This window comes from Ostrea edulis, chromosome 4, assembly GCF_947568905.1.
Source record: "Ostrea edulis chromosome 4, xbOstEdul1.1, whole genome shotgun sequence".
NCBI classification, from domain to species: Eukaryota; Metazoa; Mollusca; class Bivalvia; order Ostreida; family Ostreidae; genus Ostrea; species Ostrea edulis.
The window spans coordinates 37,144,739-37,158,441 of NC_079167.1; positions in this window are offsets into that span (position 1 = coordinate 37,144,739).

Here is a 13,703-nt window from a genome sequence, read left to right on the forward strand (position 1 = left end):
AAAAAGAGATAATCTCTATATACGTTCACTGAAATTTTCGTGATCCATATGGGCGCCGCCATTTATTTTTTCATTACCTGCTTCAACAGTTATTCGTGTTTTATTTTGAATGCCTATAATAGGAGACTCTGACGTGCAATTCGTAATTTAAACACTCAGTTTGTTCAAAGTGAATAGTATAATTATCATTGTAACAGGTTTTAGCAAACAAATACATATAAAACCGCAATACGACTAAATAGATGAACGAGTTCATGAGTTTCTTTGAATAAGAATATACGATAAAATTACGGTTACTTTTTTACCATTTTGAATTTATTGATTAATTTTGTTTAGTTTTAACGGCCTTTGTCATTGCATACGGAATGTATTATTTTTGTTTATAATTGTTTGCTTTGAAAAAGAGAAAAAAGTCGAGGCTAAATATGACGTCACAATAAACAGTTTACGTCGCCTTGTGTTTTATTTCCCGCATTCAATGAATAGGCGGATCATGTAAAACTGTTGTCCCCATATAAACTCCTTTAATATTGAAATGTTACTGGGTGTTTAGCGCAAGGAAATTTCATTAAAAATATATATTTTTAAATGAATCATAATCTACCGTACTTAACGGAAATATGATTACCACTTGGGACACTCCAATGAACACTACGGACATGCTTCGCTCGGTCCAACGGTCACACCGTATACATATTATTTTCGTGAGGAGAGAAGATAGGGGCTTGGTAGAACATTTACTGGACCCAGCAATCTATCTTTGTTTGTAAGGGTTTTTATGTACACTGTAGTTTAGGAATCCAGTATAGGTACGGTAACTCATATTCATTCGACCCATTGACTGGGATATTAAATGTGTCTAAAACTGAAGCATGGTTTTGAAGAGTTCCATCTTTTGAAAGGGCAGTTGGAGTATAAGTGCGATTGCCAAAAGTGGAATTAATGCCAAGTTCGTTTAAAATACAGTTGTAATAATGAGCCTTACAAAGACAATGATGTTACAAGCTTTGTCAGCTGGAACCAAAACATATTCCTCATGTAACCTATCTAATTCTTTTATCACTTCTGGCTTACTGAACACAGATGGATAGATGGTACGTACTTTTGTTTTAATATGTATACGGTGTGACCGTTGGACCGAGCGAAGCATGTAATGGTCATTGGAGTGTCCCAAGTGGTAATCATAATTCCGTTAAGTATGGCAGGTTATGATTCATTTAAAAATATATATTTTTAATGAAATTTTCCTTGCGCTAAAAACCCAGTAACATCTCAATATTAAAGGGGTTTATATGGGGACAACAGCTTTACAGGATCCGCCTATTCATTGAACGCGGGAAATAAAACACAGGTCGACGTAAACTGTGTATTGTGACGTCATATTTAGCCTCAACCTTTTACAAAGCAAACAATTATAAACAACAATAATACATTCCGTATGCAATGAAAAAGGCCGTTATAAAACTAAACAAAATTAACCAATAAATTCAAAATGGTAAAAATGTAACCGTAATGTTATCGTTTATCATTATTTTAAGAAACTCATGAACTCGTTCATCAATTTAGTCGTATTACGGTTTTATATGTAATTATTTGCTAAAACCTGTTACAATGAAAATTATACTATTCACTTTGAACAAACAGAGTGTTTAAATTACGAATTGCACGTCAGAGTCGTCTATTATTGGCATTCATAATAAAACACGAATAACTGTTGAAGCAGGTGATGAAAAAATAAATGGCGGCGCCCATATGGATCACGAAAAATTCAGTGAACGTATATAGAGATTGCCCCTCTTTTTCTTTTGCTGATTTTGACTTTTTTCTTTTACATACGTGTTACCTTTAGAGCCTTGCTTCGCGGACGGGCCTTCGGCCCGTCCGAGCTTCGCTTGGTAATACCGAGCGAAGCTCGGACGGGCCGAAGGCCCGTCCGCGAAGCAAGGCTCTAAAAGTAACACGTATGTAAAAGAAAAAAGTCAAATTCAGCCAAAGAAAAAGAGATAATCTCTATATACGTTCACTGAAATTTTCGTGATCCATATGGGCGCCGCCATTTATTTTTTCATTACCTGCTTCAACAGTTATTCGTAATTTATTATGAATGCCAATAATAGAAGACTCTGACGTGCAATTCGTAATTTAAACACTCAGTTTGTTCAAAGTAAATAGTATAATTATCATTATAACAGATTTTAGCAAATAATTACATATAAAACCGTAATACGACTAAATAGATGAACGAGTTCATGAGTTTCTTTGAATAAGAATATACGATAAAATTACGGTTACTTTTTTACCATTTTGAATTTATTGGTTAATTTTGTTTAGTTTTATAACGGCCTTTTTCATTGCATACGGAATGTATTATTGTTGTAAAAATAATTGTTTGCTTTGAAAAAGAGAAAAAAGTCGAGGCTAAATGTGACGTCACAATCCACAATTTACGTCGCCTTGCGTTTTATTTCCCGCGCTCAACGGATAGGCGGATCCTGTAAAACTGTTCTCCCCATATAAACCTCTTTAATATTGAGATCTTACTGGGTTATCAACGCAAGGAAAATTTCATTAAAAATGTATATTTTTAAATGAATCATAATCTACCGTACTTAACGGAATTATGATTACCACTTGGGACACTCCAATGACCATTACATGCTTCGCTCGGTCTAACGGTCACACCGTATACATATTAGCGAGCGCAGCGAGCCAGCGCGAAGTCTGACATGACTAGAGCGCGGGAAATAATCCGAGCTAAATTTAAACCTCTAACAAGGAAAAATTTTTGACGCCGATCCCAGAAGTCCCTTGTCAAAAATGGCGGAGATCTCGCAAAGTCAAACCTTGGAATATGATTGTGAACTTACGTGGGTTATCATCCTAATCTTGTGGCCTCCTAGCTCCAAAATTCAGTGCACCATTATTCGAAATGTTTAACGAAGTGCAATGTTTATGAAAAGCAGGCTCAAACTTCCACCAGAGTTCGTTTGCTCATAATCGCGGACTCACAATATACAAATCTGTATATTGTGATGCGTCACATAGGAGAGGTATATTTGTATATAGGTGGTGACACAATGAGGCCTCGACGGGGAGTTTGAGGCAGGCTAAGATGATGTGTGACGTCATGTCTACGTTTTGACGTACGTCATAATAAGACTGACAGTGGCGGATCTAAATACGTACTTGCTATTTCCATTTGTAAAACTACCATAACAATATTGAATATACGTAAACATTAGGCATAGTACGTAATATGGCATTGGATACAAATGGTGTATAATCGACTGCAAACCACAAATCTGATTAAAATACTATATTCTCAAGGGGAATTTATTATTCTAACAAGACAAAAGGTTAAATTGTTAGAATATGGGAGCGAACACAGGTACTGAATTAGTGCTACATGTATTTAAAATCTTACAAAATATCTATGGAATTCGGTCGGATTGAAAACATTTTTTTTTTTTTTCACGACTAAAGATAATAAGTGCTTGAATCCATTTCCTTTTAATTAACATGTCCGGTAATGCAAACCACGATGCCCCCCCCCCCCCCCCTCCCCCATGATAACCAACCATACCACTTGCTATTAAAGACTGAAAAATCATTAATTAATTCTAGTTTTATGAATAATCTTAATTAATATATCCTTACAACAACAGTGGAGAGGGGCTTAAATATGTTGCAATTTTATTCAATAATTATATGTGAATGCTGAAATATTTCATCATTGTGTTACACCTAGGATTATGTATACTGTACAATATTATAAAAATTGTTCTAATTTTCTCTTTTGGAACATACCATCGCTACAAGGGGATTATCATATGAATTTCAGTTGTTTAAAAATTAGATAGGAGCGCATGGTGGTGGGTGGGGGTGATCCGCGCATATATGTACATGCCCAATAGTTGAATTTATCGATTTATTTAATTTATCATTATATTGAAATGCATTCTATGTTCCAAAGCAGTGCAGTTTACACGGTTTTACAAACTTGAAAGGTTTGGGCATTTTTATCATACAATTACACTGTAGTAACTTAAAAAATTTAGAGTAGAAAAAAGGAATGTAGAGGCAGTCGACTGTTGAGAGCATACAGTTCAGAACATTTCGCGCGTCGCAGAGAAGGCAGCAGAAATGAAATGTATATATAGCATAAAAATATTTCAATCGCATTAATGAAGGCCTATACATCTTTTAATGATTTTTATGATCCTTAGCTCAAAAGCACTAGCCAAGTGGACTGCACTCGTTTTTTGCTCAAAGCAGGCAAAACAGAACAAGTTTGAGAATAGAAAATGTCATTTATTTAGTAAATGACGAAAAGTATATACAGTACAGGGGGTCATTAAAACCAAGTAAAAATTAAGATCATATGCTGCAAATGACTAGATGACCCCTGTTACATACATCTATAAAATTGACATTGAGAAAGAGAACATATATACACAAAATAAAACATCCGATAGGGGGTCTAACAAGATGACCCCCTATTGCATACACCTATGTAAAAAGACTAGCATAAAAATATTGCCTGCCCACAAAAAAGGGTGGGTAGCAACAAGAAATCAAGGCCATGAATCCAAGGCAGAATGAATTGGATTAACCCCAAAACACTGGGAGAAAACTAAACATGAAGCTGAGCTCGCTCAAACGGTAGCACCGTCAACATATTATGTCTAATTGCGGAATTTTAATATTCCTCTTATACTTTTAATCCATTCTGACAATGTATCAAGTTCTTTTTCATTTTTAGACCATCGTCTGGCATAATCTTCGACAGAATTCATAATACCGAGCGAAACTCGGACGGGCCGAAGGCCCGTCCGCGAAGCAAGGCTCTAAAGGTAACACGTATGTAAAAGAAAAAAGTCAAAATCAGCAAAAGAAAAAGAGATAATCTCTATATACGTTCACTGAAATTTTCGTGATCCATATGGGCGCCGCCATTTATTTTTTCATTATCTGTTTCAACAGTTATTCGTGTTTTATTTTGAATGCCAATAATAGAAGACTCTAACGTGCAATTCGTAATTTAAACACCCAGTTTGTTCAAAGTGAATAGTATAATTATCATTGTAACAGGTTTTAGCAAATAAATACATATAAAACCGTAATACGACTAAATAGATGAACGAGTTCATGAGTTTCTTTGAATAAGAATATACGGTAAAATTACGGTGACTTTTTTACCATTTTGAATTTATTGGTTAATTTTGTTTGGTTTTAACGGCCTTTTTCATTGCATACGGAATGTATTATTGTTGTTTATAATTGTTTGCTTTGAAAAAAGAAAAAAGTCGAGGCTAAATGTGACGTCACAATAAACAGTTTACGTCGCCTTGCGTTTTATTTCCCGCGTTCAATGAATAGGCGGCTCATGTAAAACTGTTGTCCCCATATAAACTCCTTTAATATTGAGATGTTACTGGGTGTTTAGCGCAAGGAAATTTCATTCAAAATATATATTTATAAATGAATCATAATCTACCGTACTTAACGGAATTATGATTACCACTCGGGACACGGAGTTACGTACATGCTTCGCTCGGTCCAACGGTCACACCGTATACATATTAGAGATGAAGTTCTGTCGCCAATTGAAAGACCAAGGTTCTCTGTATTTAGGACCTTAAATATAAGTGATTTGAGGTCCTCATTTTCAAGTATATCAACATCACCAGTAATGACATGTCCAGCTGGACTATAGTTGAAAGAAGATAAAGAACAAGAACACGTAGGTGGATTAAGTATAAGATGGTCTTTATCTAGGCATTGTAAAGTTTGTTTATACCGAGCGAAGCTCGGACGGGCCGAAGGCCCGTCCGCGAAGCAAGGCTCTAAATGTAACACGTATATAAAAGAAAAACATGAGAAAATAAGCAAACCAATAGAGATAATCTCTACATACGTTCACTGAAAATTTTGTGATCCATGTGGGCGCCGCCATATTGCTTTGCTAATTAAGTTGCTTCTAGGGTTATTCTTGTTTTAATTTTGAATGCCAAAAATACAAGACTGACGTGTAATTTGTAATTCAAACACCCAGTTTGTTAAATATGAATGGTGTGATTATTAGTGTTACAGCTTTTAGCCAATCATCAAATAGATAAACAGTAATACGACTAAATAGATAAACGAGTTCATGAGTTTCTTTAAATAAGAATATACGATATACTTACAGTTACTTTTTTTACCATTTTGAATTTATTAGTTTATTTTATTTAGTTTTAACGGCCTTTTTGATTGCAAACGGGATGTATTATTGTTTATAATTGTTAGCTTTGAAAGAGATAATAAAAAAGTCGAGGCTAAATGTGACGTCACAATGCACGGTTTACGTCGCCTTGCGTTTCATTTCCCGCGTTAAATAAATAGGCGGATCCTGTAGAACTGTCATCCCCATACATGTATATCCCCCTTTAATATTGAGATGTTACTGGGTGTTTAGCGCAAGGAAAATTTCATTAAAAATATTTTTTTAAATGAATCATAATCTACTGTACTTAACGGAATTATGATTATCACTTGTGATACGCCAATGACCATTTCATGCTTCGCTCGGTCAACGGTCACACCGTATACATATTAATTAAAAAGTTTGGATGCAATAGTAGAAGCATATTTGTAAGAAATACAGGGTGTAGACTTGAGCTTGAAATAAGTTGGAATACACGACTGAACTCTTTTATGCATAACCAAAAATGTTGCTTATGTTGACGGCATAGAGTTTTAAGGAACTGGCGGCATGATTTGGAAGGAATATCATCCATGACCCGTGGTGGTTTAAAGAGCCTGTGATTGGCAACATCCATAATCATAGAGTTCAGTCTATATTCAAGTGTTGAAAAATGCAAGTATCGACTAGCTGTGCTTCTAATAATGTATGTAAAACCCTCAATGGAACAGAGTAAAGTTTTGTACGAATTATGAGTTTTCGGGTATAAATTTATGATGTAAATATATTCATAAAAAGGGTAATTACAAGATGTATTTTGGTTTGTTTAAAAACCGCGACGTGCAAATTTGAGTTGCAGACACCACAAAGCCAGTTTCACAATCGGCATCATCACGTGACATAGATCCGGGTACCCTGTTTGTTTTGTCATTCTGTTCGGTTCATAAACTATGTGGCATATTAACCACATTTTTTAAGCATGCTTGGTTTTTGTAATCCATTGAAACGCAAAATCTAATGATATTCATGTGCATACTATGCCACTTCAACATTTTATCAAATAAATCAACCCAGCTTCTTGAGTGTAAATTGCCATATAGACCACTAAAATACTTCGAATTTGTAAACACCTGCATTTATAAGTGACATTTTAACATTTTTTCTTTCAAAAAATTTGCTTATCGTAATACACTTAAATCCTCCTTCATATTGTATTTTTGATGTACATGTATGAATGATATTTCATGCATTTATATTTTACAATTTTTGAAAACAAGTGTTCTTATACATAATGATATACCGATGGTATTACAAAGTGAGAATGTAAAACTTTTTCGTCTATTTCCATTTTAAATAAAATATGACATATCGCAATTCCCATGTGTTTCTTTGGAGTTTAACATTTTAGCGATAGATTTGATGCTGCTAATGCATTAAAAAATCATTTTACAAAATATCTTTTTATATGGCCATGGAGCCTTCGTGTAAATTTTTTTTCTTGATTTATATTTGATTTTATCATATTTGTAATGTTGATTGGTAAAAGGCAAACATGTACGTGTATCTATTATCAATATGCAACTCTTTAATGCTTACTGATGCAGGAACAAGTGACACATTCAAACACATGTATTGGCAGGTCTCTACACAATTCTTGTTATTACTCTCACGCGGTAGCTCAGTGGTAGAGCGTTCGCTTCGCAACCGAGAAGTCGTGAGGTCGAGTCTCGCTCGTGTTATGGCCGCGTTGAACCTAAGAAGGAATCCTCACTGTCACATCCTTGAGTGCTAAGCATGAGTCTAAATTTGCGGTACCACCGTGGTCAAAAGTCATTTGGATACAACCATTGCTACGCAGGTTACAATCGTATTTTTAACGCAGAGTACAACCAACCCTTATGGCAATTTACTATAGAGTGTAGATGTCCGTGAGGAGAAGAAAGTGGCCCATAATATTTTCTTTATACAGATAATTCTTCAGAATTATATAGCCTATCAGGTGACGCAATGAATTCTGGTTTGAATGATATATAGCATTCGGTCAGATACCCTACCACTTGCTCAAACACTTCAACACAGTTAAAAAATTTCGTGTAAATTGGTCTCTGTCCTTCGTTTTCTTCATATTTTTAGAAAACAGAAAAACCCACCTAAAATTCAATTACATCGGTGAAAAGACAACATCATTACAAATGTATACTATAAACGTCAGGAAGAAAACTTCGCAATTAAGACGATTATTAATGATAATCAAAATATAACGCTGGATACAAACATTCTATGAAAGTATAACGTAGGATAAAACCATTCCTAAAGCATTGGCAATTTGCAACGATGCATGTTTTTTTTTTTTTAAATTTCTCTTGTGATGCCATCTGGCGTTTTCGTTATGTTTTTAAAATTTGAATATTGAACTTCATTGTTTATTACAAGATATACGAAGTAAATAATTGTTCCAAAGGGGAGAGAAATATCAAGAGGGTTTTAGTACTATGTTCTACGTCACCATTTTCAATAGCATGTAAATCATAGGTGCCAAGCTCGTTGTGTTGTTACCACAAAAATGAATTAATTATTCTATCAATTCTTACGTCTCCATATGAGTGAAAAATTCTCGAGAGGGACGTTAAACAATATCCAACCAATCAATCAATTTCTCTATCAGTGGGGTCCCGTTGGGATTCGAATTAGGATAGCTCCTCAGTACCCCTTGCTTGTCGTTAGAGGTGACTAAATGGGACAGTCCTTCGGATGGGACCGCAAAAACCGAGGCCTCGTGTCACAGTGCGGCACGATAAAGATCCCTCCTTGCTAAAGGCTGTAAGCGACGAGCATATGCCAAAATTTTGCTGCCCTTCATCGACAATGGTGACTTCTCCATATGAGTGAAAAATTCTTGTGTGGGACGTCAAACAATATACAATCAATTTATCAGTAGGTTGATTGATTGATTGTTTTATGTCGTGTCGAGAATTTCTCACTCATATTGAGACGTCACCAGCTGTAGGTGAAATACCACTTAGACTTATCCGTAGCGCTCAGGGCTGTAGCAGTAAGGGTTCTTTATCGTGCCAACGCCGAGCTACATTGTTGCCTTTATGAATAAAGTATTACTTACTGATATCGTAAATGACAGTCTTTAACAACAAAAAGCCTTGCTTAACAATTAAATCAATATTAATCTATCTTATATTTCAAATTACCCGCCGCTAATGGCCCTGTCACACGACCATCACGACCTCACTACGTTCTATCATTTTTGTAGATCGTGGTGAGATCGTAGTGCAAACGGCATGAATTTGTAATTTTGTCTGTCTTCACGATGTTACTGCGTCCTCACTACGCTCTTATCACGACTCCACTACGATTAAACTACGGCCTTGTTACGATTTCACCACGTTCTCACTACGTTCATCGAGTTCTTACTACGCTCTCACCACGACTCCCACGACTGCAACACGAGTTTCCTACGCTTCTGCCACGATTGCACCACGATCTTTCAACGATTCCACCACGATCTTACTACGGTTCTACCACGTTTCCGCGCCGCTGTCGCCACGCTTTGCAGCAGCTGAATCATATCCAGATTCAGTATAAATACAGCTCAGAACCTTCTTGTCATCCAGCAAGATCTACGCTGCCTTACGATTCTCCTCCTCCTTCGCCTAAGTAACAATATAGCAGCTTGGTCATTAAGTGCCATATACTGAATATACATCAACATCTCCATCAATATTTCTTGGTCTGGCCTTTCCATGATTCCAAAGAAGCAATGGTCATATGCAACCTTTGTTAAGTTTTTATACCAGTGTGTGGGGGAGAACAGAACGTAATTCGGTCGTGGCTTGCGCGCAGTGAAATCGTAGTGAGGACGTATTAAGGACGGGATGAGCTTGGTAGAAACGTACTACAGTCTTCAACAACATAGTATGGACGTGCCGTGATCGTAGCGGAAGCGTGAAGAAAACGTAGTGCAAACGGGATGATCGTAATGAGAACGTAGTGAAAACGGGATGGTCGTATAGAGAGCGTAGTGGAATCGCAGTACAGTCGTTTTCTTCTGCATCACGATCCGATTACGATGCTACTACGACCATGCCGATCTAAATACGACCTTAGTACGTCCTTACTACGCTTCCATTACGATCAAATTTGACCACGTCCGCACTACGTTTGTTTTGAGCATGTTCAAAGTTGCACCACGACCATAAAGACCTTACTACGTCCTTACTACGACCTTACTACGACGTACCCGATCGCACTACGATCATCAATTTTTACATGGTCGTAGTGCGAACGTGGCCTAGTGTGAAGTTGAATTTATTACATCACACCATCAGTTCCGGTTTATTTCATCAGCAGCACTGTAAACATGACAAGTCACGAACAGTTAAGTTTGGAGCCGTATAGATTTGAGCCCGTTATTTCGCAAGAAGAATTTAGGAAAAAGAAGACGTTCAGTCGAGTCGCAGACCAGGCAGATGGTATTCGTTTCTTCATACATGTAAATGTCTCAAACCTCAAATTGTCATTACACAAATGATGGATCCACGGTTTACATAGTATTTTCTTTTCAAATAACTTTGTTGGGTCAGGAATTTCGGGGGGGGGGCTTTTTTCCACATCTCCCCTTCGCATTACTGTAATTAACTGCTTGACAGGAAGGCATCCACCTATTTACAATGTATTTGTAAAATCTAACACATGCACATCTTTGATCTCATCAAAACCGGAATAAACGGTGTGACGTCAAAATTTTTGATTTCTGTGGTCTTGAATACAAAAGAGTTCCGCATCATGGCAGCCTCTAAAGATGGCGGGAATTTCAATGTTTAACGTTTTAAAATTAGTACTGAAGCTTATCTAGGCCGTATATTTAAAAAATAGCATGACAAATCTTTATCATATAATTAATCCTAACATTTATCATGTAAAAAATTTTTGGGTTGCCTTTCCCTTTAAAGGCAATATCCGAAAGACCCGTGATTCTCATTTGTAAATGCCAGACCCGTGATTCTCACTTCTAAATGCCGAGAGTTTGGCGAAGGAGGAACCACTACCTATTTTAACATCTTGTTTGATGCGGCCATGGCACGAGCGGGGCTCGAACTCACGGACCTCCCGGTTATGAAGCGAACGCTCTATCACTGAGCTACATTTACCGCGACCGATATCGGTAAGAGTTCCCAGCAAGCATTGCATATGTATGTAAAACATAAGTTCAATATTCACTAAGGTTAATGTCATTTGGCAAATGAAATTATTCTGTGCATTTATATATTTTAAACAGGCTTTTGATACTGTTTGGAGAGATGGACTCTGGTGCAAACTTTTGAAAAGTGGAATAGATGGTAAATGCTTCACATATATACAAATATGTACAAAGATATAAAATCAAAGATATGTGCTAATGGTATATCATCCAGATATTTTAATTGCAATATTGGAGTTCGTCAAGGCGAAAACTTAATACCATTTTTGTTCTCAATATACAGGGGATGATTACTCCTCCTAGGCACCTGATCCCACCTCTGGTGTGTCCAGGGGTCCGTGTTTGCCCAACTATCTATTTTGTATTGCTTGTAGGAGTTATGAGATTGATCACTGTTCGTTATCTTCACCTTGCACATAAATGATTTAGAAGATTATTTGAAAGACAGAAATGTCACTGGTCTTACTACAATTACTGAGGGTATTGAAGAAGAATTATTTTTGTATATGAAGATATTTATCTTGTTTTATGCAGATGACACAGTTATTTTAGCAAAGTCTGCAAATGATTTACAGTTAGCGTTGGACGAATTTGATAGCTATTGTAAATTATGGAAACTTACTGTGAATATTAGTAAAACAAAAATTGTAATATTTTTAAAAGGTCGACAACTAAAATGTGTCTTCACTTACAATGTTTTACGTGTTGATACAGTCAATGAGTTCAATTATTTAGGAGTTATTTTTTCACGATCTGGTTCATTTTGTATAGCAAAGAAACGTCTAGAATGATCTCTTGTTGGGCAAAACTTATCAACAGCAATGATAACAAATTGAGCAAGGTTATTTATATGTATATACATGTACGTAAATTGTCTGACGAAGGAAAAGTAACTAATCCATGGATTTCATTTTTGAAAAGTATACTAGACAAGTGTGGCCTCTCAAATATTTGGTATGAGCATGGAATACGAAATTATAACCCTATGTGGATTAAGTCAACTGTTAACCAAAGGCTACGAGATCAATTTTTACAAAAATGGCACCAAGATATATTTATGGCCACAAAGGGGGTGATTTACAGAATTTTTAAAACAAATTTTAAATGTGAGGAATATTTGACATTATTACCAAGAAAGTTACCAAAAATCTTTATTAAATTTAGAACTACAAACCATCACCTTCCTGTTGAAGTAGGCAGATAGAGAAATATTGAAAGGAATGAACGCTTTTGCATATTATGCAAATGTAACCAAATTAGGGATGAATTTCATTATATTCTGGAATGTAAAGCTTTGTGCAAATTACGTAGAGAATTTTTAGATATAGAATATTGTTCTGCCCCAAACACAAAAAAAAAAATAATTTGTGAACTCATGTCTTCTGAAGATTCGGTATCTCTAGGAAAGCTATGTATGTTTATTTTTTGAAAATCAATAATATTGTCTGTCCTCCGGATTTTTCATCTGTTTGACCCCTATTATTGTATATATGTAAATATGTTTCATGTACCTCATGTACCATTCCATGGTTTGAGCGAAATAAACTGAACTGAACTGAAGCGAACGCTCTATCACTGAGCTACATTTACCGCGACCGGTATCGGTAAGAGTTCCCAGCGAGCATTGCATATGTATGTAAAACATAAGTTCAATATTCACTAAGGTTAATGTCATTTGGCAAATGAGCAATATCTATCTTAAACTGAACAAGATTAGGCCAAATGGTCATCATAAAATGACTATTTGGTTATATAGTATATATATTTTATACACCCGTATTCAACAGCCAGGTGAGGGTCCACGGTGAGTAGTTTTCAAGCATATATAATTAAGTTTTTTCTTCACATTCAAAATATTTTCATTCCTATTTTAAGACTGTGTACCATGTCTTTTCAAATAGATTCAAGTCAAAGCTAAAGAATCGTAGTCTTTTGGATAATAGCGATGATTTATTTTCGGGCGTGACAGAAAAGGCTTCCATGCATTTTCCAGATATTATTTTTAAGAATGACCTTGAATAACGGAGAATGTATGGGTGACCTGAGCGACCTACCGAAACATGCTGATAAAGCAATATCAAACTGCCCCTGCCTCTTTTAGAATTATTTCAAATAACGAGTTAAATTTCTGGGTGTCGCTTTGTGAAGCCCAAAAACAAGATGGCGAGTAGTCATTTCATGCTATTTTAATAAAGTGATGGGGCATACCTGTAGCTGGGACTTCAAAAGAGATGTATAATATCCTAAAAATAATTCAAATACGAAGTTATATCGCTCTATCAGCATGGTTATCTGATCTCCTGTTTC